This window comes from Jaculus jaculus, chromosome 16, assembly GCF_020740685.1.
Source record: "Jaculus jaculus isolate mJacJac1 chromosome 16, mJacJac1.mat.Y.cur, whole genome shotgun sequence".
Classification (NCBI taxonomy): domain Eukaryota; kingdom Metazoa; phylum Chordata; class Mammalia; order Rodentia; family Dipodidae; genus Jaculus; species Jaculus jaculus.
The window spans coordinates 39,628,877-39,652,984 of record NC_059117.1 but is presented as its reverse complement, the minus strand read 5'-3'; the positions used below and the strand labels follow the sequence as shown (position 1 = coordinate 39,652,984).

The window sequence follows — 24,108 nt, the reverse complement described above, 5'->3', positions numbered from 1 at the left end:
TGTTAATGTCCATAATTAAAGTTTTACTGGAATATAACTGAACCCATTCGTTTTTGCTACATGCTCTTGTAGCTTGAGGGAGGGATGGCAGAAGTAGCAGTTGAACTAATAAGGAGAATGAAATGTCTCTGCCACAGTAATTAGCAGCACCAACACTTACAGAGCATTTCTTGCATGCCAAATACTCTTCTGTCACTTTACTCAGATTGATTTGTCCCACCAGACTATGAGTCACTAGTTTAGGCCATTTTAAGGAATTAGCACAGAGGTCAAACAACTTGTCTAAAGTTAGGACTGAAACAAACTAGCTGACTTGTATTTCAAGTTTTTCTTAGCAACTTTCTCATATCCATTCCATTCCATTGAATACCTTTTATTTCTTCAGTAAGAGAGAGAGAGGTAAGGATGCAGGTTAAAATCCCTAATTAAAAAAAAAATCTGAAGTCTAAAATGACACTTTTTGAGTGCCGACATGACACTACAGATAGAAAGTGCTGCACTGTGAAACCACATAACATTATTTAAAATATTATATAAAATTACCTCTGGCGATGTGTACAAACTGTACTTGAAATGGAAATGAATTTCATGTTTAGATTTGGGTTTCATCCCCAGTCTAATCTCATTGTGCTTATATAATATTCAAAAATCAGAATCCAAACTACTTGTGGTCCTAAGAATTTTCGGTAAGGGAGATTCAACATGTATTTTCCTTAGGTTGATCCTAATTGCTTTTTCTCACATAGAGCATTTCTAGTTGATAATACAGTTGTTCATCTAAGAGCTTAGACACTATAATTTATTTACTTGCAATTGTTTTAACCTGGTTTTAGTGATGATTTTAGTGTATTGGATATTATACAATAGATTCTCCTCTCTTAAAACACAGACTCCTTGTTTGTTTCTTTTTTTAATATTTTATTTTTATTTATTTTTTTAAAAAATTTTTTTTTTTGGTTCATTATTTATTTATTTATTTGAGAGCGACAGACAGAGAGAGAAAGACACATAGAGGGAAAGAGAGAGAATGGGCGCGCCAGGGCTTCCAGCCACTGCAAACGAACTCCAGACGCGTGCGCCCCCTTGTGCATCTGGCTAACGTGGGACCTGGGGAACCGAGCCTCGAACCGGGGTCCTTAGGCTTCACAGGCAAGCACTTAACCGCTAAGCCATCTCTCCAGCCCTAATATTTTATTTTTATTTATTTATTTGTTTGTTTGACAGAGAAAGTGGGGGGCTGGGAAGAGAAAGAGAGAGAGAGAGAATTGGCTCACCAGGGCTTCCAGCTACTGCAAATGAACTCCAGACACGTGCACCCCCTTGTGCATCTGGACCATCTATCATGGGTCCTGGGGAATAGAATCTGAGTGCTTTGGGTTTGCAGGCAAACACCTTAACCTCTAAGCCATTCATCCAGTCCTCCTTGTTTTCATTCATTCATTCATTCGTTTATTTATTTATTTATTTGAGAGCGACAGGCAGAGAGAGAAAGACAGATAGAGGGAGAGAGAGAGAATGGGCATGCCAGGGCTTCCAGCCACTGCAAACGAACTCCAGACGTGTGCATCCCCTTGTGCATCTGGCTAACGTGGGACCTGGGGAACCGAGCCTCGAACCGGGGTCCTTAGGCTTCACAGGCAAGCACTTAACCGCTAAGCCATCTCTCCAGCCCCTTGTTTTCTTTCTTAAGACAGGGTCTCAGTATGTAGCCCTAGGTGGCCTCTACTTCTCTGTATAGACCAAGCTAGTCTTGAACTTAGGGGTCATCCTCCTGCCTCTGTTTCCTAAGTACTGAGATTGTGGACATGCTACCATTCCTTGCAATTACTTTGCTTTTGAAAAAGCAGACTTCATGAGTCCTCCGTGTTATATATATCTAATTTAAAATCCATATGATAGATTTTCCTTTATCTTAATATATATGGCTTTTCCCTGGTCAATCTTCTTCAACAGTTTCCTATTGTTTTAACATTGAGCTGCAGGTTCTCACAAGGTTGATGCATATTTTTGCATGATCAGTGTGTGCCCATCTCCAGTCTCATCCAGTGATAGTCTGGCTTCTCCACATTGATCATGCTCTAACTCATCATAAAAGTTCCTCAGTTACAGCAACCATTCCTCTGCTTTTATGAGCACTGCTGTTTGTGTCCAAAACCACCCAAACAAATTCTTGCCTTTTGCTTTGTCTCATTGTATAGGCTTCACACTTAGAGTGTCATCCTTCCCAACCTCCTTCCTAAATTGAGACTCCTTCCCTGTCCCCAGGATTATTCACCATCCCCATTCATTTTCCTCACATCACTTACATAGTTTGCAGTGCTGCTGACGTGTAAGGTGCTTTTCTGTTCATCTTTCTCCTGAGATGCGAGCTTCACAAGAAAAGGTTCCAGCAGCCCTGTTTCCTCTTGTGATCTCCGTGCATGGCACAGTACACACTAGGTAACAGGCCTTTAGGAAAATCCTATGGAATGAATGAATGAAAGCAATTTGCCTTCAGTGCTGCTGTTTAGTCTGAGATCTCATCACAATGAAATACTGTAACTGCCTCCTAAACTAAAAGCACTCTCAAATCCCTTTATGTTCCTAGTTCCATCCTGCCAGATTGATTTTAAGAAATACTACATTGATAGAATCATTTGCTGCCTCAGGATCCTATAGCAGTGGCAGATTGCCTGCTGAATCAAGTCCAAATTCCTTTGCTTGTTTTTAAAGCTCTCCTAATAATAATCTTTTACTTCTTTTTCCCATAACTCTTTGCTTTTATAGGCTGGCCTCTTTCATAAGCCATCAATATTTATTTTAAATGCTTGCCATCGTCCAACACTCATAATAAAGCCTGCAGCTTTCATGCCTTCTTTAAGAAATCTAACCCCTTGCTCCTTGATTTCCCATGAAACTATTGTCCGATCCACCCTCAGAAGTAAGATTTTGGGCATGTACCTGGATAAATTTGCCAATATAAGCATGTTTGTACAACAGTTTGGAATATCCATTGTGAAAAGTTTGACCTAGAATCCCAATAACCAATGAATCCTAATTTAAACAGAATATTTTATAGAGCCATATGAAGTGCATTGTTGTATGAGTTTCCATTTGGGGATGAGATAAAGATCAGACTATATACTGTTTATGTCTTAGATATTAATTGGTATATTTGATGGCAGTTTAAAAAAGCTGCATTTTATCTTTATTAAATTTCTTTGAGAATTGTTAGGCTTCAGATTTTTCTGATTAATGCCATAGTAAACTACTTACAAAATTAGTGGTTATTCCAGTAATTAAAAATTTTTGATATTATAGGGCCAGTTTCTATCACTTTTTTAAAGAAAAAGTAGGCTTATTCACTGAGTAAAAAGAAAGTTTCAGGGAAACATTAGAATTGTACTTTATTTTTAATTTAATCTTATCTTTTTTTTTGTTTTTCGAGGTAGGGTCTCACTCTAGCCCAGGCTGACCTGGAATTCACTATGGAGTCTCAGGGTGGCTTTGAACTCACGGCAATCCTCCTACCTCTGCCTCCCGAGTGCTGGGATTAAAGGTGTGCTCCACCACGCCTGGCTAAAATTATTTTTAAACAGATATTTAATACTGGATGTGGTGGTACACGCCTTTAGTCCTAGTACTTGGGTGACAGAGGTAGGAGGATCACTGTGAGTTTGGGGTCATCCTGATACAAAATAGTGAATTCCAGGTTAGTCTGGGCTAGATAGAGCAAGACCCTACCTTGAAACACGCCCCCCCAAAAAAAGAAAGAAAGAAGACATTTAATGGGTTTGGAGATGGCTTATGCAAACATGAAGACCTGGGTTTGAATGTCAGCACTCACATAAAAACGTTGAGTATGGCAGTGAGTGCCTGTATTCCTAGCGCTAGAGACAGAAACAAGAGGCTCCCTCAGGCTTCCTGGCCAGCCTCTCTGGTCAAATAGGTGAGCTCTAAGTTCAGTGAGGGCTCCCGTCTCCAACAAGAAGGTGGAGAATAATTGAGGAAGACATTCAGTGTCAACTTCTGGCTTTTATATGCATGTATCTGCGCACACACACACACACACACACACACACACACACACACACACACTCCCCCCCCACCCATGCACATGTGTGTACGTGCGCATGCACATGTGCACACACCCACCCATCCACCCCAAAAAGGTATTTAATAATTAGTTGTAAGTAATTCTTAAGTTTTTAAGAGTAGGATGCTTACCAGCAAATCCTTTATTTTGGAATTTTTTCAGTGCTAGAAATGGGAACCGGGACCTTGGCTAGGCAGGCGCTCCACCACTGAACTCCAGTCCTCGTCCTTGGAATTAGTGATATTGATAGTGTTTATATTTTTGTAGAATAGTTTAAAATTTTTATGCTTTGCCCTCATTTAAATTTATTACCCCTTAATTTACTTCAGTTAGTGAGTTTAACTTCTAGAGTCTTCAAAAAAGTCTAGACATAAGGTTCACAATGTCCTGGCTACTAAGGCAGACATTGCATGTTCAGGAAAAAAAGTGATCTTTTTGGGTACTTTTGAGGTTGATAGCAAAAATCACTGCAATTCAGTTATTTACTTTGATATTTTTAGTATGTAAAATATTGAAAGATGAAGAAGTATTTTTGTTTATGTTTTATATTTGAATATAGTATATTTAATTTATTTCATCTATGTAATGCTTAAATTATGTTATCTTTAAGCACAATATATACAAGAAATTTATTGTATAATATTAGTTAGTAGCTAGCTTGACATCATCTACTAGTGAGTGGCAGAATGTGACTGGGAAAGCCAGAGCTGTCTGTCTCCTGAGACCAGATTTAAGACAGGGTCCTTCACTCTTTACAGAGTGTAGAATAAAGAGTGAATGCATGATAGGAATATGCTTATTGAGTCAAAGTTCTTTGTTATTCTTGAATTGAAAATAATATGAGCTTGCTCTACTGTGCAAAAAACCTTAGAACACAGAACTTTCTGAAAAGGCCTGGAAAGCTGCCTAACTATTCCAAGGGCTTGATTCGATTATTTCATTCTCTCTTTAAAGCAACCTTGTGTAGTTGGTGCTCTTACATTTACAGATTAGGTAGAGGCTAACCATCCCCAGGGAGCCGTGCCATAACCCAGCTTTGTTCTTTTAAGCAATGTGAGTTGTCTCCTGAAACTTTCCTCCAGGCCTTAAAAGTAAGGGTTTCTTATTTGCCAGTAATGATTTTCCTGTAAACAACTTGTCATTACTGGTGTCATAGAGTGAGTGGCTGCATCCTGAGTTAGGTCAAACCTTAGTTTAGTGTCATCAAAAGGATTCTGTTATACCTTTCCAATAGTAAAACTAATGCATTGTTGTATCAGAAATTACATATCAGGGCTGGAGAGATGGCTTAGCGGTTAAGCACTTGCCTGTGAAGCCTAAGGACCCCGGTTTGAGGCTCGATTCTCCAGGACCCACATTAGCCAGATGCACAAGGGGGCACACGCATCTGGAGTTTGTTTGCAGTGGCTGGAAGCCCTGGCGTGCCTATTCTCTGTCTCTCTCTCTCTCTCTCTCTCTCTCTCTCTCTCTCTCTATCTGCTTCTTTCTGTCTCTGTTACTCTCAAATAAATAAATAAAAATGAACAAAAAAATTAACAAAAAAGAAATTACATATCATAAAGTTACATATTCCCAGGATCTTATTAAATACAGGCTAGTTCATTTACAGATACTGAGTGCTAAAACAATGAGTATAATATTTACTAAGAACTAAAACTTTTTCCAGTCTTCCCCTTAAAACCCCCTTTACACCTTACTTAGCACATATCTTACTGCTCTTCTCCACAAATACCTTGATGGTCTTGATAGGATCTGTGGACTTCTGTGATACCCGGTTGCCTCAGTATTTAGTATTCCTAGGTATTATTAAATCAGTTATGATTTCAACTCTTTTGATCTTCTGGAAGTCCTACCTACCAGACTCCTCCTTTGCAGGCCTGAATCACTGGTTTATGAGAATGAATATGTAGGAAGTACAAGTCATTTGGAATAATGAAAATAAAGAATGCAGATGAGGGCTGAAGAGATGTCTCAGACGTTAAGGTGTTTGCTTGCAAAGCATGACTGCCTGGGTTCGATTCCTCAATACCCATGTAAAGCCAGATGCATAAAGTAGTGCATGTGTCTGGAGTTCATTTGTAACAGCTAGAGGCCTGGGCACACCCATTCTCTCTCTTCTTGCAAATAAATAAGTAAATAAACAAATAAAAATAAAATAAGACCATATGACCCAGCTATAGCACTCCTAGGCATATATCCTAAGGACTCATCTCATTTCCTTAGAAGTATGTGCTCAACCATGTTTATTGCTGCTCAATTTATAATAGCTGGGAAATGGAACCAGCCTAGATGTCCCTCAACTGATGAGTGGATAATGAAGATGTGGCACATTTATACAATGGAGTTCTACTCAGCAGTTAAAAAAAAAAATGAAGTTATGAAATTTGCAGAAAAATGAATGGACCTGGAAAGGATTATACTAAGTGAGGTAACCCAGGCCCAAAAAGCCAAATGCCACATGTTCTCCCTCATATGTGGATCCTAGCTACAGATGATTAGGCTTCTGTGTGAGAAGGAAAATACTTAGTAGCAGAGGCCAGTAAGTTAAAAAGGAGATATAAAGGGAAGAGAAAGGAAGGGAGGAGGGTACTTAATAGGTTGGTATTGTATATATATATATATATATAAGTAGAATGATTGAGATGGGGAGGTAATATGATGGAGAATGGAATATCAAAGGGGAAAGTGTGGAGGGGGAGGGTATTACCACGGGATATTTTTTATAATAATGGAAAATGTTAATAAAAATTGTGAAAAGATAAAAAATAAAATAAAATTAAAAAAAATAAAATAAGAATACAGATGTGTAAGAATTTCAGGAAGACTGAAAATGGGCCAAAGGATAGATTTTAAAGGATTTTACATATGTTTTGCTAAAAAATTAGGCATTATTTATATAGACAGTGGAGAGTTATCATAAGATTTTAATACAGACATAGCAAATTTGTGTTTAGGGAATAGCATGGGAAGACCAGAACTAGGGATAAGTGATAGTGATGATTTAACAGAAATGAGAAATGATGAGCGCTTGATCTAAAGAAACAGTGTTGAGGAGTTAGAGAAAAGGATAAATAAGATATTTTTGAGATAGAGTTTATCTGACTTGGAAATGTGGTCAGTTAAGAAAAAGAAGTAGGGTTGGAGAGATGGCTCAGCAGCTAAGGCACTTGCCTACAAAGCCTAAGGACCTGGGTTTTATTCCCCACTACCCATATAAAGCCATATGCACAAGGTGGCACATGCGTCTGGAGTTCATTTGCAGAGGCCCTGGTGTACCCATTCTTTTTCTCTCTCGCCTGTCTCTGTATCTGTCTGTCACTTTCTGATAAATAAACAAATAATAATATTTTTTAAAGAAAGAAAAAAAGTATAAATGAGCCTAAAGTTTTGAGATAAATGCTCAGACCACTCATAGAGATAGGAAGAAAGGAGGTGGCTGGAAGTGACTCAAAGTGTGTGTGGGGAGGGGGTAATGAGTCTGTTAAGTTTTAGAAGGTAAAAATCATTTGAAAATATAGATATGATGTTTAGGAGAAGGTTACTGGCTGATTGGCTGAAGTATTCAGCATAGAGGGCACAATGGAAGATAGGTGAGAAATCACACTGGGAGGGTATGAAGAGACTTGAGAAGTGAAATCACTGAGGGAAGGATATGACCATTAATGCCTGGGATGAAGAGGGAAAGAATCTACAAAAGTAGATGGAGAACAAACTGTATAATAGGGTCAGGAGACTAGAAGCCATGGGAGAAGAGAATTTTAGAGATGAGTGGCATGTTCTTCGGAAATAGCTGAGAAAGATAAACACTAAGAATTGTTGATTGAATGTTGGAATGATGAGGTTGAAGAGATTTTATGAGGTATCTGTGGAGCAGTATGGGCAGAAGCCAAATTTCAGTAGATGAGAAGTGAGGAGCAGAGATGCAAACTACTCCTTTAAAAAAGTTATTAGTGATATGCTGTGGGCCATACATATTTGGAATACCACTCAACAACAAGCAGAAATCTACTGTTGATACAAATGACAACTTAGATGAATCTCTAGGCAATTATACTGAGTGAAAAAGCTAATCCCCACAGGTTACATAGTGTATGGTTCCCCCATATATATGCTATTGTTGAAGTGACAGAATTTTAGAAATGGAGGACACAGTGTGATTGCCACTACTTAGGGAATAAATGAAGGAGTAGGAAGGGAGGTGGCTGAATTTCCAGAAGCAACAGAGTTCCTTGTAGTGTTAAGTTCAGTGTTATGGCTCTAGTGTAAACATTAGCTATAAAGCAGTAAAATGTTATAGAATTCAGAAAACACATGTATACACAAATGAAAATGAGTTTAAGTAAACCTGGAATGTCTGAATAAGATAGGTGAATTGAATCAATGTTAGTATCCTAGATGTTCTATTAAAATTGTAGGTGCATAAAAAGTTACCATTTGACAGAAAAGCAAAATGTACAAGAGACCCTGTACTATATCTTACAACTGTATATGAATCGATAAGTATCTCAACAAAAATGTCATTGTCTACCATGACTCTTGTCATATGCTAGATTCATAGTGAATGTCCATTGTAACAGTGAATCATGCATTTGAACTGGGATAGAGTGAAAACTATTCTTTTGTGTTTTTTTTTTTTTTGGTGATTGTTTGTTTGTTTTTGTTTTTCAAGATAAGATCTCACTCTAGTTGACTCTCTATGTATTCTCAGGGTGGTCTTGAACTCATGGTGATCCTCCTACCTCTGCCACCCAAGAGCTGGGATTAAAGGCACGTGCCACCACACCTGGCCCTACTTTTTTTTTCTTTTTTCTTTCTTTCTTTCTTTCTTTTTTTTTTTTTTTGAGGTAGGATTTTACTATGTGGCCTCAGGGTAATCCCAAACTAGCCACGATCTCCCTACCTTGGTCTCTTGAGTGCTGTGTGCCACCATGTCTGAAAAAAACTATTCTATTCTGAAAGAAAGTTTTGAAGGATTGAAGTTATGTTTAGATTCCAATTGCAGGGTTGCTTTATTAAAGAAATTGGCATTGGTGCATATGCATTAGCTATCAGCTACAAAACAATATAGCTCAGAACAGTGTCACTGTAGCATGCCAAGAAGTATCTAAGGAAAATGCTAACCTCTTATAAGTATTCTTACACCCTCAGGGAATCTCTACTCACATTACTCAGAATGAGTAAAAAAGGAAAGATTTTACCTTTATATCCCTCGGTGAGGTGAGAGGGAAGGGGAACGTTTCATTTCAGTCTTTTGGTATCATCAGTATACAACAGTAATAGTAAGTGTGCAGGAGCTGCTGTTTGTGACTGCTGGGTGCGATCTACATAATTCATGGCTACTGGTTTGTTGGAGGGATGTAATGTATGTATGTAAACTTTAAGCCATGCAAGATGCTTTTCTGTAGAAAGTATTCATTATCCCACACAGGATGTGGTGTATTGATGATGGACTGCATCAAGACCATCAGTGGATTTATCTAATAAAACTGTGCCAGGGTAGGAACACAGTGCTATCGTGTTTCCACTATTAACATTATGTGAAATTTCCTAATACTGATGAAAGCTTATTGATTAAATATTCTGGACTCTATGCACATGAAGTATAGCTATAAAATGGTCTTATATATCTGCCACCAAGTAAAGTTACATGTCATAAAAACATTCAGTTCCCACAACACATACACAACACACACACACAGATCAAGAGAGAGAGAGATTGAGTTTCATTTGGAATTTCCTCTATTGGCTGTTTGAATGTTTGCCAAGTGCTTTGTAAAGTGCTACAAAAGCTTTGGTTTTTTTTCTGATATTTACCTACTGCTTACTGACCTAAATGAGAGTTTTATTTCCTCCTGAAGGCATAATCTGACCTTATGGCCCACCATAGTAGTTATAATTTAGCATAAAATGTAAAATGAAGCCAATAATGTAATTTGATCATAATCCCCTCCCATTACCTACTTCTTGTCACCCACAATCTTCCACTGACCTCCTTCTTTTCATCCAGTCCCTCTATTTAAATGTTTCTCTTCTCCCTTCTCCATCATCCATGTTGTGGCAGTTTGAATGAATGGCTCACAATATACTCAGAGTTTTATTAAAGTTTCAAATTTATATTTGCAGCCACCTGGCTGGAGGAGGTATCACTGGGTAGATCCTAGGATCTAGCCCAAAGGTGTGGGGGTGGATTTGGAGCTCCACTCCAAAGATGTGCAGAGTGCTAAGCTCTGCCTGAAGTTCCTACAGTGTGCTGGCTTGCTTTTTAGTGGAAGATTCTCTCAGACACTGGTCCTGTGAAAGAGGGCCAACTGTTTTTGCCATTACGGAGCTTCCCCTCTATATTCAATAAGTCTCTTCCTCCATAACTGCCCTGGTCTGGAAGTTCATCTCAGCAATGTAAGGCTGTCTAGTACTCATGTCAACATGTTGATGGGATCAGTACTGTGCAAATCTGGAGGTAATGGGAACCACTGTGAGGTCATGAATGTAATGGTCACTTTTATGTCTAGAGAATAGCGTCCCAGAGTTTCCCTTTCTATTGTCTGGCACTTACGTTCTTTCCATCCCCTCTTACACAGTATTTCCTGAACTTTAGAGGATGTGATAGAGGTGCCTCACATAATACTTATTACCCAGCAGTCACTTCTCAGTACTCTGATGAGTTTTTAGTCCCCCATCCATCATCATCTGCAGAAAGAAGCTTCTGTAGCTAACAGTGAGAGCAGCACTAATAAAATAAAAATATTTAGTGGGAAGTTTGATGGACACAACATACTCCATTTAGTCAAATAGCAGTTCTAACTTCCCTCTGCCTAGAGTGCAAGACCTCCCCTGACATGGGCTTTTGACTAGGTTGTCAGTACCACACATAAATTTCCTCCATGAAGCCAACCTCAAATCCAAGAGAGTGTAGTTTTTTCACCCTCATAGCAGTAATGCCACTATTGTACCAGCAGGTACATCTTGCCTGGTTAGTTGGTTGTTTAGCACACAGGATTGTAGCACCCAGGTATAGCACACCGTTGGATAGGACCGTTGATTATTCCCCCCTTCCCCAAGAAGCCTGCGTAGGTCTTTCCAGAACTATGACAATTATCCAGCCAGGAAGTGGCTTCCAATTCGGTACCAGTTTGTTAATTCAGTGTCCTACCATTGATGCATGTGGTGTCTTCAGCAATATGGTCTCACAGTTTAGCTCTGGTGGGCAACCAAGAGCCTTGACAATTGCCTTTATTTCTTTTGGGGACCTCAAGGATCTCCCCAGTCAACTATTCCTCTTCTATAGACCTCCACTTACATATTTCTACACCCAGTATTCTGCCCTCTGCTTACATGCCTCCTGTCTCGTCCCTTTAAGCCTTTTCCCTTACCCCCTCATTGCTCCTTTCTAGCTTCCTGACCTCTGTTGTCTCTTATATCAATTTATATACAAACCTCAAAGTCCCTAGGAGAAAGAGCATAATTCAAATTTCATAATTTTATTTTTCTTTACAGCTGAATAAAACTCCATTGTATATATGTACCACATCTTCATTATCCATTCCTCAGTTGATGGGCATCTGGCTGATTCCTATTTCCTAGCGATTATGAGTAGAGCAGCAATAAACATGGCTGAGCAAGTATTTCTGTATTAAAGTATAGAGTCTTTAGCATATTTTTCCAAGAGTAGTATGTATATCCAGGTCATATGATTGATCTATTATAGCTTTTTTAAAAACCTCCACTCTAATTTCCATAATGGCCACCCCAGTTTACATTCCACCAACAGTGATTAAGGGTTCTTTTTGCTCCACACCCTTTCCAGCATTTGTTGTCATTTAAAAAAAAATCTGTTTATGAGAGAGAATGAGTGAGAATATGGACATGCCTGAGCCTCATACCATTGCAAACAAACTCCAGATGCATGCACTACTTTGTGCATTTGGCTTTATGTGGATTCTGAGGAATCAAAACCTATGCTGAGAGGTTTTGCCAGCAAGTACCTTTAACCACTAAGCCATCTCCCTAGCTCCGTGATTTGGTTTTTGATGATAACTATTCTGACTTGAGATATGATAGAATTTCAAAGTAGTTTCAATTCGCATTTCCTTGAATTGTAAAGATGTTGAGCATTTAAACAAAATTTTAATAGTTTATTTTTTATGAGAAAGTGACAAGGAGAAAGAGGCTGCGTGAGTATGGGTATGCCAAGGACTTCCTACCACTGCAAATGAACTCCAGATGCACCATTTTGTGAATCTGGCTTTAAGTGGATACTGGGGAATTAAACCCCAGGCAAACAGGCTTTGCAAGCAAGTACCTTTCATAACTGAGCCAGCTCTCCAGCCCCTTGAAATATATTTATTGGCGATTTGTATATCTTCTTCTGAGAATTTTCAGTTCTGTTCCATAGCCTATTTTTAAAAATTTATTATTTTTTATTAATTAGTATTGTATAATAATTAGTATTGAATACTCATCCATGTGCTACCCCCTCCCCCTAGCCCCTCCTTGTTCAGATGTATGGGTTATGTATTTTGGAGTTAGCCAACAGTTATGGGTAAGAGAAGTGCCTCTGTGTATCATGACCCAATGTGTGGTTCTGACATTCTTTCTGCCCCCTATTCCACAAAATTTCCCTGAGCCATGTTGGGTTCACTTTTGGTATGCTTCAGTGATGAAGTGTTGGGGGCTTCTGGGTCTCTGGATATCTGATTTGGCAGGAGTTGATTTTTCCTCTGTGTTGATCTCCTTCACCCTTGTGCAGTTCACCAAGAAAACAGCACCCTTGCTTGTTTCGCCAATTGTTCTTAGTTTCAGCCGGACCCTTTTGAGGTATGATGGGGTGGCTCTGTCCTTAGGATCTACATCTATCTGAAAAAGAGAAGCTGGGTGTGGTGGCATCATGGGTAGATTCAGGTTAGGTGTTGTAGATGAGTGATACTATGTGGCAATTATCTTTCTGTGATTGGGTAAGCTCACTGAGAATGATCTGTTCCAGGTTCAATCATTTTTCCTCTAATTTCATTGTGTCATTTTTTTCTTACTGCTGTGTAGATTCCATTGTGTAGATATACCACATCTTAGTTATCCATTCTTCTAGTGATAGACATCTGGGTTGGTTCCAGTTTTTAGCTATTACGAATTAAGCCACTATAAATATGGTTGAGCAAATGTCTCTGGACTATGGTTTTAAGGTACATGCCACATAAGGGAATAACTGGACCTGTTGGTAATCTATAGTCAGCTTTTTTTAGGGTCTCCATATTGCTTTCCAAAGTGGTTATACCATCTTACATTCCCACCAACAGTGGATGAGGGTTCCTAATTCTCCACATGCTTGCCAGATTTTATTTTCATTTGATTTTTTTGATGTTTGTTATCCTTACTGGGGTAAGATGGAATCTCATAGTAGTTTTAATTTGCATTTCCCTGATGATTAGGGACACAAAGTCTGGGTCCTTAAGTCTATCCCATTGGTCTATACTCCTGTTTTTATGCCAGTATCATGCTGTTTTTATTATTATGGCTTTGTAATACAGCTTTAGGTCAGGTATGGTGATGCCTCCAGAGGTATTTCTTTTGGTAGATATCCGAGACCTTCTGCCTTTCCATATGAAATTTGAGATCATTTTTTCTATCTCTGTGAAGAACAATATTGGGATTTTAATTGGAATTGCATTAAATCTGTATATTGCCTTTGGTAGGATTACCATCTTTATAATGTTATTTCTGCCTATCCAGGAGCATGGGAGGTCTTTCCATTTTCCCAAGTCCTCCTCAGTTTCTTTTTTGAGTATTTTATATTTCCATTGTATAGATCTTTCATGTCCTTGGTTAATGTTATTCCAAGATATTTTTTTGTTGTTGCTATTGAAAATGGGACCATGTCTCTTATTTCTCTGTATCTTTGTTATTTGCATATAGACTGGCTACTGATTTTTGTGCATTGATTTTGTATCCTGCTGCTTTGCTATAGGAGTTAAATCACCTTCAGGAGTTTTGGGATGGAGTCTTCTTGGGTCTCTTATGTATACAGTCATATCATCAGCGAATACAGCTAACTTAACTTCTTCCTTTCCAAATTGTATCCTTTTTATTTCTTTCTCCGGTCTTATTGCTTGAGCTAGGACTTCCAGTACTATATTGAAGAGCAGAGAGTGAAGAGCAGAGTGGACAACCCTGTCTTTTTCCTGATCTCAATGGGAATTCCTCCAGTCTCTCTCCACTAAGTATTATTTGGGCCTTAGGAGCTTTGTATATTACCTTTATTATGTTAAGATATGAACCACCCATGCCAATTCTCTTCAATGTTTTGATCATGAAGTAATGTTGTATTTTGTCAAAGGCTTTTTCTGCATCTGTCAAAATGATCATGTAGTTTTTGTGTTTAACCTTGTTTATATAGTGTATTATTACATTGACAGATTTCTGTATATTGAACCACCCCTGTGTTCCTGGGATGAATCCCACTTGATCAAGGTGGATAATGCTTTTGATGTGTTGTTGGGTTCAGTTTGTGAGGATTTTGTTCAGGATCTTTGCATCTTGGTTCATCAGGGAAATAGGCCGGTAGTTTTCTTTTCTTGTAGCATCTCTGCCTGATTTTGGAATTAGGTTGATACTAGCTTCATAGAAGGAGTTGGGTAGCTTTCCCTGTTCTCTGATTGTGTGGCACAGTTTGAGAAAGATTGGTTTGAGTTCTTCCATGAGGTTTGATAGAATTCAGCTGCGAAGCCATCTGGTCCTGGACTTTTCTTTTGGGGGAGTTGTTTTTTATTACTTTTTCAATCTCAATGAGTGTGATAGGTTTGTTTATGAGATTAATCTGCTCTGAGTTTAGCTTTGATAGATGGTATGTGTCCAGGAGTTTATCTATCTCCTCCACATTATCCAGTTTTGTGGAGTAGAGGTTTTTGAAATTAGTCCTGATGATTCTCCCAATTTCACTTAACGTCTATTGTGATCTCTTCTTTTTCATTTTGAATTTTGTTAATTTGAAGCATCATTTCTTTTTTTTTTTGCTTGATCAAATTGGCCAGGAGTTTGTCAATCTTGTTTATTTTTTTCAAAGAACTAGCTCTTTGTTTTGTCAATTTTCTTAATTGTTTTCTTAATTTCCAATTCATTAATTTCTGCTCTGATCTTTATTATTTCTTTCCTTCTGGGGCTTTTTGGGCTGGATTTTTCTTGCTTTTCCATTGCCTTTAGGTGGATGGTTAGGTTATTGATTTAGGATCTCTCTGTCTTTGTTATGAAGGCATTCAGTACTATGAATTTTCCCCTGAGGACTGCCTTCATTGTGTCTCATAAGTTTTGGTATGATGTGTTCTCATCTTCATTCATTTCTAGAAATTTTGCAATTTCATTTTTTATTTTGTCCACTATCCATTTATTGTTTAAAACTGTGCTGTTCACTTTCCAGGCGCTGTTGGAATTCTTGGTGGGTCTTTTGTTGTTAATTTCTAGCACTATAGCATTGTGACTGATATCTCATGGAGGGAATTATGTCAGTCTTCCTAAATATATGGAGGCAGACATTGTGACCCCGTATATGATCTGTTTTAAGGAATATTCCATGGGCTGCTGAGAAGAATGTGTAGTCTGTGGATTTGGGATGGAATGTTTTGTAGATGTCCGTTAGGTCTAAGTGATCTATGGTTTTGTTGAGCTTTCTTACTTCCCTGTTGAGTTTCTGTTTGGATAATCTATTACCGATAATGGTGTATTGAAGTCCCCAACTATGATGGTGCTGGTAATTATTTCTGTTTTATTGTCAAGTAGGTTTTGCTTTATGAACTGTGGTGCCCTGTGTTCGGTGCATACAAATTTATGATTGTAATATCCTCTTGATGGATCGTTCCCTTGATAAGTAGGAAGTGGCATTCTTTGTCTTTTTTGATTATTTTTGATTTGAAGTCTATTTTATCCAATATTAATATAGACACACCTTCTTGTTTCTTATTCCCATTTTCTTGGAATATTGTTTTCCACCCTTTCACCCTGAGGAGGTTTCTGTCTTTAGCTGTGAGGTGGGCTTCTTGAAGACAACAGATTGAGGAGTCTAATTTTCTGATCCATCCTGTTAGCTTGTGTCTCTTGATGGGTGAATTAAAGCCATTAATATTTAGGGTAATGCCTGTGAGGTTTGATTTGATCCCTGCCATATTGTGTTGGTAAATGTGGTTTGGTGTTTTCATGGACTTTGAAGTTTTTTATGCCTTCTCTGAGTTTGGTTATTGTGATCTGCTTCTAGTAGGTATTTGAGTTGGATTATTTGATTCTTCTGTGTGGAGAATTTCCTGAAATACTCTCTGTAGGTTTGGTTTTGTGTTCATATAATTGTAAAGCTGAGTTTTGTCATGGAAAGTTTTTCTTTTACCCTCTATTATGAGGGATACTTTTGCTGGGTAGAGTAGGTTAGGTTGGAAGTCATAGGTTCTTAGACTTTGCAGCATTTCATTCCAGGCCCTTCTGGCTTTCAGGTTTTCCACTGAGAAGTCTGCAGTAATTTTGGTGGGGTTACTTTTAAAAGTGATGTGCTGTTTTACCTAGCTGCTTTTAGGATCTTCTCTTTGGTGTCAAATGTTTGGAGTCTTAATGGCAGTATATCTTGGAGAGTTTCTCCTTTGATCCAATCTGTTTGGAGTTCTGTTAGCTTCTTGTATCTTGATGGGCCTTTCTTTTGAGAGAGTGGGGAAGTTTTCTTTGATTATTTTGTTAAATAAGTTCTCCATGCCTTTGGTCTGAATTTCTTCTCCTTCTGGTATTCCAATAATCCTGATATTAGGATGTGTAAGGGTATCCCACAATTCCCTCATGTTCTGGTCACAGTAATTTTTGAACTTATTGAAACTTTTGTACTCTCGTACCATTTCTTCCTTCTTGTCTTCCAGATTGGAGTTTCTATCCTCCACATGGCTGATTCCATTCTTGAGAGCTTCCAGAGAGTTTTGGACTTGTTCAGTTAGGTTTGCATTTTCTACTACTTTTCTATGTATAGTTTCCTTTCCTCTGTCAAGCTCCCTTTTCACATCATTTTCTGATTTTCTTGATGCCTCTTGGAATTTCATCCTTGCATTTCTTTATGTCTTCATTTAGCATCACCAGCTGATTTTTTTTTTAATGAAAAGTCTGTTGCTGTCTACAGGAGGCAACCTGTGGACAGTTTTATTCTCTATGGAAACAGTCAACTCCTATCACTCTCCCTTGTCTTCATCCATAGCAAAATAAATAGGTTTTCCCTCCATATGGGGTGCAGCAGTTGTGGGTGGTCACTGGAGGCACAAGAAGTACAGGCAGACCCCAATCCTAAGTCAGAGTTAATCATTACCAGAGTCTTCTGGCTCTTCCTTAGACTCTGGTGCACCTTCAGGCAGGTCATCATCCCTCTGATGGAATCTTCCTGATTGTGCACCCACATGTATTTGATGGTCCCTTTGAATTCAACCATCTCATACCCAGAGAGCTTCAAGACACGGGCCTGCTCAGGGGTTAGCACGTCATCTTCCTTGCACACTTCATAATCAGACAGCTCTTGAGGGCAGTGGGCAGGCCCAGCTGCCTTAGCTGTGGCTCCATGGAGTGGGGGAACAGTTCCAGGGGTCCTGGATCCAGGCTTACAGTGAAAGTTGCTTTGTTCCCAGCTCGGGCAAAGTCCATTTCTGCATACTTCATGAACCCACTCATTCACCTCCTCCTTTGTGCGGTCAGTGAAAAAGAGAACAACTTCCCTTCTCAACTTCTTACTGACCTCGCACAGGTTGTCTTTTTATTCATCAGATGGGCTTCGACCCAGGGCCCCCATCATCACCTTGTTTTTGCCAGAGAACATCCGGCTGTGCTTCCAGACCTTCTGGATGTCTTTCAGCTTGCTGTTCCTCATGTTGGCCATGGAGAAGATGAAGAGGTACTTGTATGTGTCCACACATTTCCAAAGCTCTTCTGTCAGGTTCGGTTTCAGTTCCAAGCCTTTCTTGGAAGTTTTCATTATAGAAACTTTCTTATCCTGCTTGGATTTGGGCATCCACCAGCTGATTTTTGAGGTCCTCTTTTTTTTCACTCTCCTTCATATCTCTTAACTGTCTTTGAATTCCTTCCGTTTTCTTATCTATTAGGTCTAGTCTAGTGATGGCAGCATCCACACGATTATCAGTCCTTTGTTGCTTTTCTGCAAGTTCTACCAGTAGCTTGGTCAGGGTTGTATTGCTCAGAGCTTCATTTTGGTGTTCTGATCCTAATGACTCTTCTATGTTTTGATTAGAGATGTTCATTGTAGGACTGGGTGATCTAACTGGATTTTCTTGCATTTGATTTTTCATGTTATTTCTTTTGCGCTGTGGTCTGCCCATCACAGTGTATGTGCAGGGAGAGTAGGACTGTGGTCTTGATGGGTGGGGGAAGTGGTGTTCTTGGGGGAGCTGGTCTGGGCTGGCCCCAGGCAAGCAGATGGGCTGAGTGGTCCTGAGCTAACACGTGGGTGGGTGGATCAGCCTGAGCTCAAGCACAGTGGGAAGCTGAAGCAGCCTGAGGCAGATGCCCAGCAGTCTGAGCTCTGACTTGGCACAATGCCAAAGCAGCCTGAGCTCCTGTGTGACAGGGCCGCCAAAGTTGCCTGAGAACTCAGGAGGTGATGTGCCAAAGCTACCTGCCCTCACACTAGGAGGGACTCTGAAACACCAAGCACCAAAGCAGCCTAAACTAGCGCATGCTGAACACCAGGACCCAGAAGCAGTCTGAGCTCACCTGCTCGCAACAGGACAATAATGGCAGTCAGCCGGCGCGGCAGACAGGGAGGGGCTGGCCCCTGAGTTGCAACAGGCGGACAGGCAGAGTGAGCCTGGGCTCGCGTGGACGTGTGGAGTTGGGCCTGAGCTCATGAGTGAATGGACGGTGGCTGGAACAGCAAGTGGGCAAATGAGCAGAGAGCAGGCTAAGCTTGCACAGGGGCACGTGCGTGACAGGCAAATGGAGCCTGAGCGCCTGTGGGCCAGTGGGCAGAGCCTGCCCAAGGTCATGCGTGGACGAGGGTAGCAGGGCGATCGTCCCTGTGCAGTGGGGCAAGTGGAACTATTTTGGGCTGGGCCCCCTTTCCTACAGTAAGCGCAGGAGTGTCCTGGAGCTGGGACTGTGGGTACGGTGGCGGCTTGGGAGGATTGGGGGACTGATGGGCTACCTGCGAGTGACGGAATCAGCAATTCCCTTTTTTTTTCTCCTCTGTGCCCTCCCACTGGCAATCTATTAGAGGTTGCTCTCCCCTAAAAGACCCAGTAAACCCTTAATGCCTTGCCTTTCTTTCCCGGAGATGTGTGTGACACAGTTAGGCAGTTGCCAGCTTGCCGGGAAGTCCTCCACAGCCTATTTTTTGATTGGGTTGTTTGCTGTCTTTTTATTTAGCTTTTTGGGTTCTTTGTGTAGTCTAGTTATTAGTCCTCTGTTAAATATACATCTAGTGAAGATTTTCTTCCATTCTGTAGGTTGCCCCTTGATTTGGTTGAAGATTTTCATTGCTATACAATAGCTATTTATGAGGTCCTAGTTGATTGATTACCGTATTTCCTGGGGAACCAAGGTCCTGTTCACAAAGTCCTTCCCTCTGCTTATATCTTGAAGTGTTCTTCCTACTTTTTTCTGTACTTATTACAGGGCTTCAGGTTTCATATTGAGGTTCTTGATCCACTTTGAGTTGATTTTAGAAATAAGGGTCTAGTTTCATTCTTCTACCTGTAGGTACTTAGTTTTCCCAGCACCATTTGTTGAAAATGCTATCTTTTCTACAATGTCTATTTTTGGCATCATTGCTAAAAGTCAGGATTTTCTATTCTGTTCCATCGATATATGTGTCTGTTCTTGTGCCAGTACCATGGTGTTTTATTTATTTATTTATTTATTTATTTATTTTTAATTACTGTGGTTCTGTAGTATAACTTCATATCAGGTATGGTGATACCTCCAGCAATATTCTTTTTTTGTTTAGGATTGCTTTGGCTATCTGGGGTGTTTGGTACTTCCATGTTTTTTCACATTATTTTTTCTGTTTCTGTGAAGAATGAAATGGAATTTTGAGTGGAATTGCTTTGAAACTATATGTTGCTTTTGGGAGGGTGGCCATTTTCACACCACTAAGTGCATGTGCATAGCAGGTCTTTCTATCTTCTGGTGTCTTCCTCACTGTCCTCCTTCAGTGTTTAAAGTTTTCACTCTAGAGCTCTATCACTTTCTTGGTAAGGGATATTTTTTGTGTCTGTGACTATTGTGAATGGGACTGTTTACTTGATTTATTTCTCACTATATTTGGCATATAAGAGGTATTGTATGAAACTCCATGGGGAGACACACAAATGTATCTGTTCATCTCAGTTAAGACACAATCAACAGACCAAAACACAATTGCACCAGAATCCAATTTTGGTGAACCAGTGAATTTATTGGGGGTACTTACATAGCACAAGTGAGGGGTTACTTACAGGGGCATGAGGACTCAAAGGCAGATGCATCACTGCAGAGTTTCACCCCATCCTGGATGGTGACCTCATGGAGTCCCACTTGTATTTAACTTTCTACCTTTTATATAATCTTGCTTTTCACAAGATTGCTTGCAGCTTGGGTGGCAGGAGAGGTGGGGGGAAGTGTTGCAGTCAGGTTTGCGTGGCTGGTAGAAATCACCCAACCAAGAGCAGCTTCTGGGAAAAAGAGGTTTATTTTGACTTTCAGTCTCGAGCGGGAAGCTTCACGATGGCAGGGGAAAATGATGGCATGAGAAGAGAGTGGCTATCACCCCCTGGCCAACATCAGGTGGACAATAGCTACAGGAGAGTGTGCCAAACACTGGCAAGGGGAAACTGGCTGTCACACCCATAAGCCCGCCCCCAACAAAACACTGCCTCCAGGAGGTGTTAATTCCCAAATCTCTCAGCTGGGAATCTAGCATTCAGAACATCTAAGTTTATGGGGGATACCTGGATCAAACCACCATGAAGGGTGTGCCTGTCTGTCTGCCTCTTGTCTCTGTCTGTCTCTACCTACCTACCTACCTACCTACCTGCCTACCTACCTACCTACCTACCTACCTCTCTCTATCTGGTTTGACGATTAGGAAAATGCTAGCTTTGTAGAAAGAATTGCATTATTTGGTACTGAAAACAGAACCCAAGACCTTGTTCATACTAGGGTAGACTATTACTGAGCGATATCCCCAAAGCCAGTTGCCTATTGCCAATTCCTTTTTCTTATTTCATTCCTTTGTTACTACAGGCTGCCTTCTGCCCATGCTCTTTCTTCCTTAATAAGTCATCCAAATTTCATTTTCTTGGTGTTTGTGAAGCATATGACCTTATAGACTCATGTTTTTCTAAACTTCTGTACACATTTGGCTTCTGGTCTCATAATTCTGTCCTAATTTCTCACGTGGTCTTCAGCCTTCCTGGGGTATCCCCAGCCTCTCAGTAGAAATGACCAATGTAATGCTTAGGAGCTTGGTGATTGTTCTATCTAAGTTAGATATGACTGACCAACTTCTAGAAAATCTCAATTGAAATAACTGTTGAGGAATTTTGTATTGGTCCTTTAAGTAACATACACTATTTTTCTAAACAAGGGATCTGTTATATCTTCTGATAATATCTTTTCTATCAGCATAGACTTTTTCTATTAGCATATTATTATTAATCATTTTCAGTGTGAAAATACATCTTTTTGTCCATTCAGAAATTTGTTTTAAGCCTGAAGGTGCTATTCTTTTTGAGCTTTTCTTCCAATATAGTACTTTCAAGTACTTGAGACCATGAATTGCTTTTACACCCAAGAACTCTCCAGATGGTTCTCTTTATCTGAGTCTCTTTAATTGGCTAGCTTCTACTTACCCTTACTTAAAGGTTAGTAACAGTACATGATTTATGAATAAGCCTTCTAGAGCCAGCCGGAAGACTTACTCCAATCACAAGAAGGGATCCATAGCTCAGGGGGAAAGAGTACAGTCAGTCAGGTGACTGGAGCTGGGAAGGGATGGTGGTGAGCCTCTTTGTAAACCTTGGGGGTATGTATGTGAACTTCAGTTTTTCTTTCTAAAGGCCAGTGTTTGTAGAACTTATCCTGTCAGCAGTATCCTGTGTCAATTGTCAGGTCATGTTTAGTGTGGAGATGCATTAATCTGCCATAGCTAGCACAGTAAGAGGCTGGAATCAGTAAAGGGCTCAAGCAGATGAAGAGGGATTAACTGTGTGGATTGAGCAAACTCCTCAATCATGGAACCAGTGATTCTACAAAGGATTAGCTGCTGCTTTTACAAATATTGATTACTGATTTGCTACTCAGAATGGAGATGATATAACTTGTGCACTTGCTGTGGAGTATGTGGTGTGAAGTGTCCATCATTCATATTAATGGATTTGTCATAGGCATTAGAGAAACTGACAGATTTATTTTGGTAGCAGTGGCTGGACCTGCCATGCTTAAGATCGTGTCAGAATATCTATTAAAACTGCAGGATCTTAGAAGTTTATGGCATAGGTATAAAATTCATTTCCCAGATGGAATTTGGAATACCAGTGTAAGCCTGGCGCAGTTTTTGTGCATATTTCCATGTCAATTTGAAGGCATTTAAATTGAAATAAAGCAACAACAACAAAAAAAATAGATCATCGTCTTATTTGTGAAATACAAGTTGAGTAGCTTTTGCTTAAAATGCTTAAGGCTAAGTAATGTTTCAAATTTGTATTTTGTTTTGGATTTTGAGATATTTGCATATTCAAAATGAGGTACTTTGGGAACAGGTATAAATATGAAGTCATTCATGTTTTGTATACACATTATGTGCATAGCTTGAGGGTAATTTTATAAAATATTTTTACAACACCTGTGTTTTGAGGTCAGGTGTGCAATTTTTTACTTGTGGCATCAGTGAGCTTAAAATGTTATAGCATTTGGAACATTTAAATTTCAGATTTTCAGTGCTCAACCTGTATCAGCATTTAAATTCATTTTATTTTGAAAAAAAATGAAAGCAGACTGGAGAGATCATTTGGTGGTTAAAACACTTGCTTGCAAAGCCTGATGGCCTGGGTTCAGTTCCCCAGTATGCACATAAAGCCAGATGCACAAAGTGGTTTATGCCTCTAGAGTTTGTTTGCAGTGGTAGGAGGCCCTGGGTTGCCCATTTCTCATTTTCTCTCTCTGTGTGTGCATGTTGCTCTCTCTGCTTACAAATAAATAAATAAAAATATTTTTGAAAAGTTAAAAGAACACTAAAATATCTCTTACATGCTAACTTAAAGTTAATAAAAATAAAGTTCAAAATATTAAAAGTAACACTAAAAATCAGTAATAAGAATTAGAATTAGGTCTTTCAGGAAAATATGTCTTCTAATTTTTTTTTAATCAGAATTTTTGTTTTGTTTTCTTTTGTTTTGTTTTCATGGTAGGGTCTCCCTGTAGTCCAGGCTGACCTGGAATTTACTATGTAGAGCCTCAAGGTGGCCTTGAACTCACAGTGATCCTCCTACTTCTATCTCCCAAGTGTTGGGATTCAAGCCACATGCCACCACACCTGGCTATAAATCAGTTCTTATGCAGATATTTTCATTGTTACAGTAGGATTTTCAGAAAGTTGATACATATCATAAAGGTGAACTGCAAGCTCTCTAGCAACTATGGCGGCGAGGGGTGGGCACCTGGAAGAAAAAGAAGTATGCAGCTTAATTGAATGATGGGTTTGTGAATATTCAAGTGATGATGCCTTTATATGTGCCAAGCAGATTGTTTACAAGTTGTATTATTGAACTATAAAGCTGTGCTTGTGTTGTTAGACCTTCTATATTGGTGTAGTTTTCTGGTGCGGGGGGGTCTTAATAATACCAATTAATGGAAATTATTTAAGATCCTGTTTTTGTTTGTCATTTAAAATTTGTATTACATAAAAAATTATAATCAATATTTATAATAAAAAGTTGTTACTCTCCGAAAAACCCACCCTAGAAGAACTACTAATATTTTGAGTGTGTTCTTCCAGATCTTTTTTCTTAGTTGTGTGAATATTTATGTGGTAGAAAAATATGGAA

The 24,108-nt window shown here is 39.4% G+C and overlaps 1 protein-coding gene and 1 pseudogene across 4 annotated transcripts in view; one reads left to right on the top strand and one right to left on the bottom strand.

The window, feature by feature from the left end:
• Nucleotides 1-24,108, top strand: part of Skap2 (src kinase associated phosphoprotein 2) — a 177,014-nt gene that overhangs the window by 72,369 nt on the left and 80,537 nt on the right. The window lies entirely within an intron of this gene.
• Nucleotides 17,377-18,080, bottom strand: LOC105943677 (annotated as a pseudogene).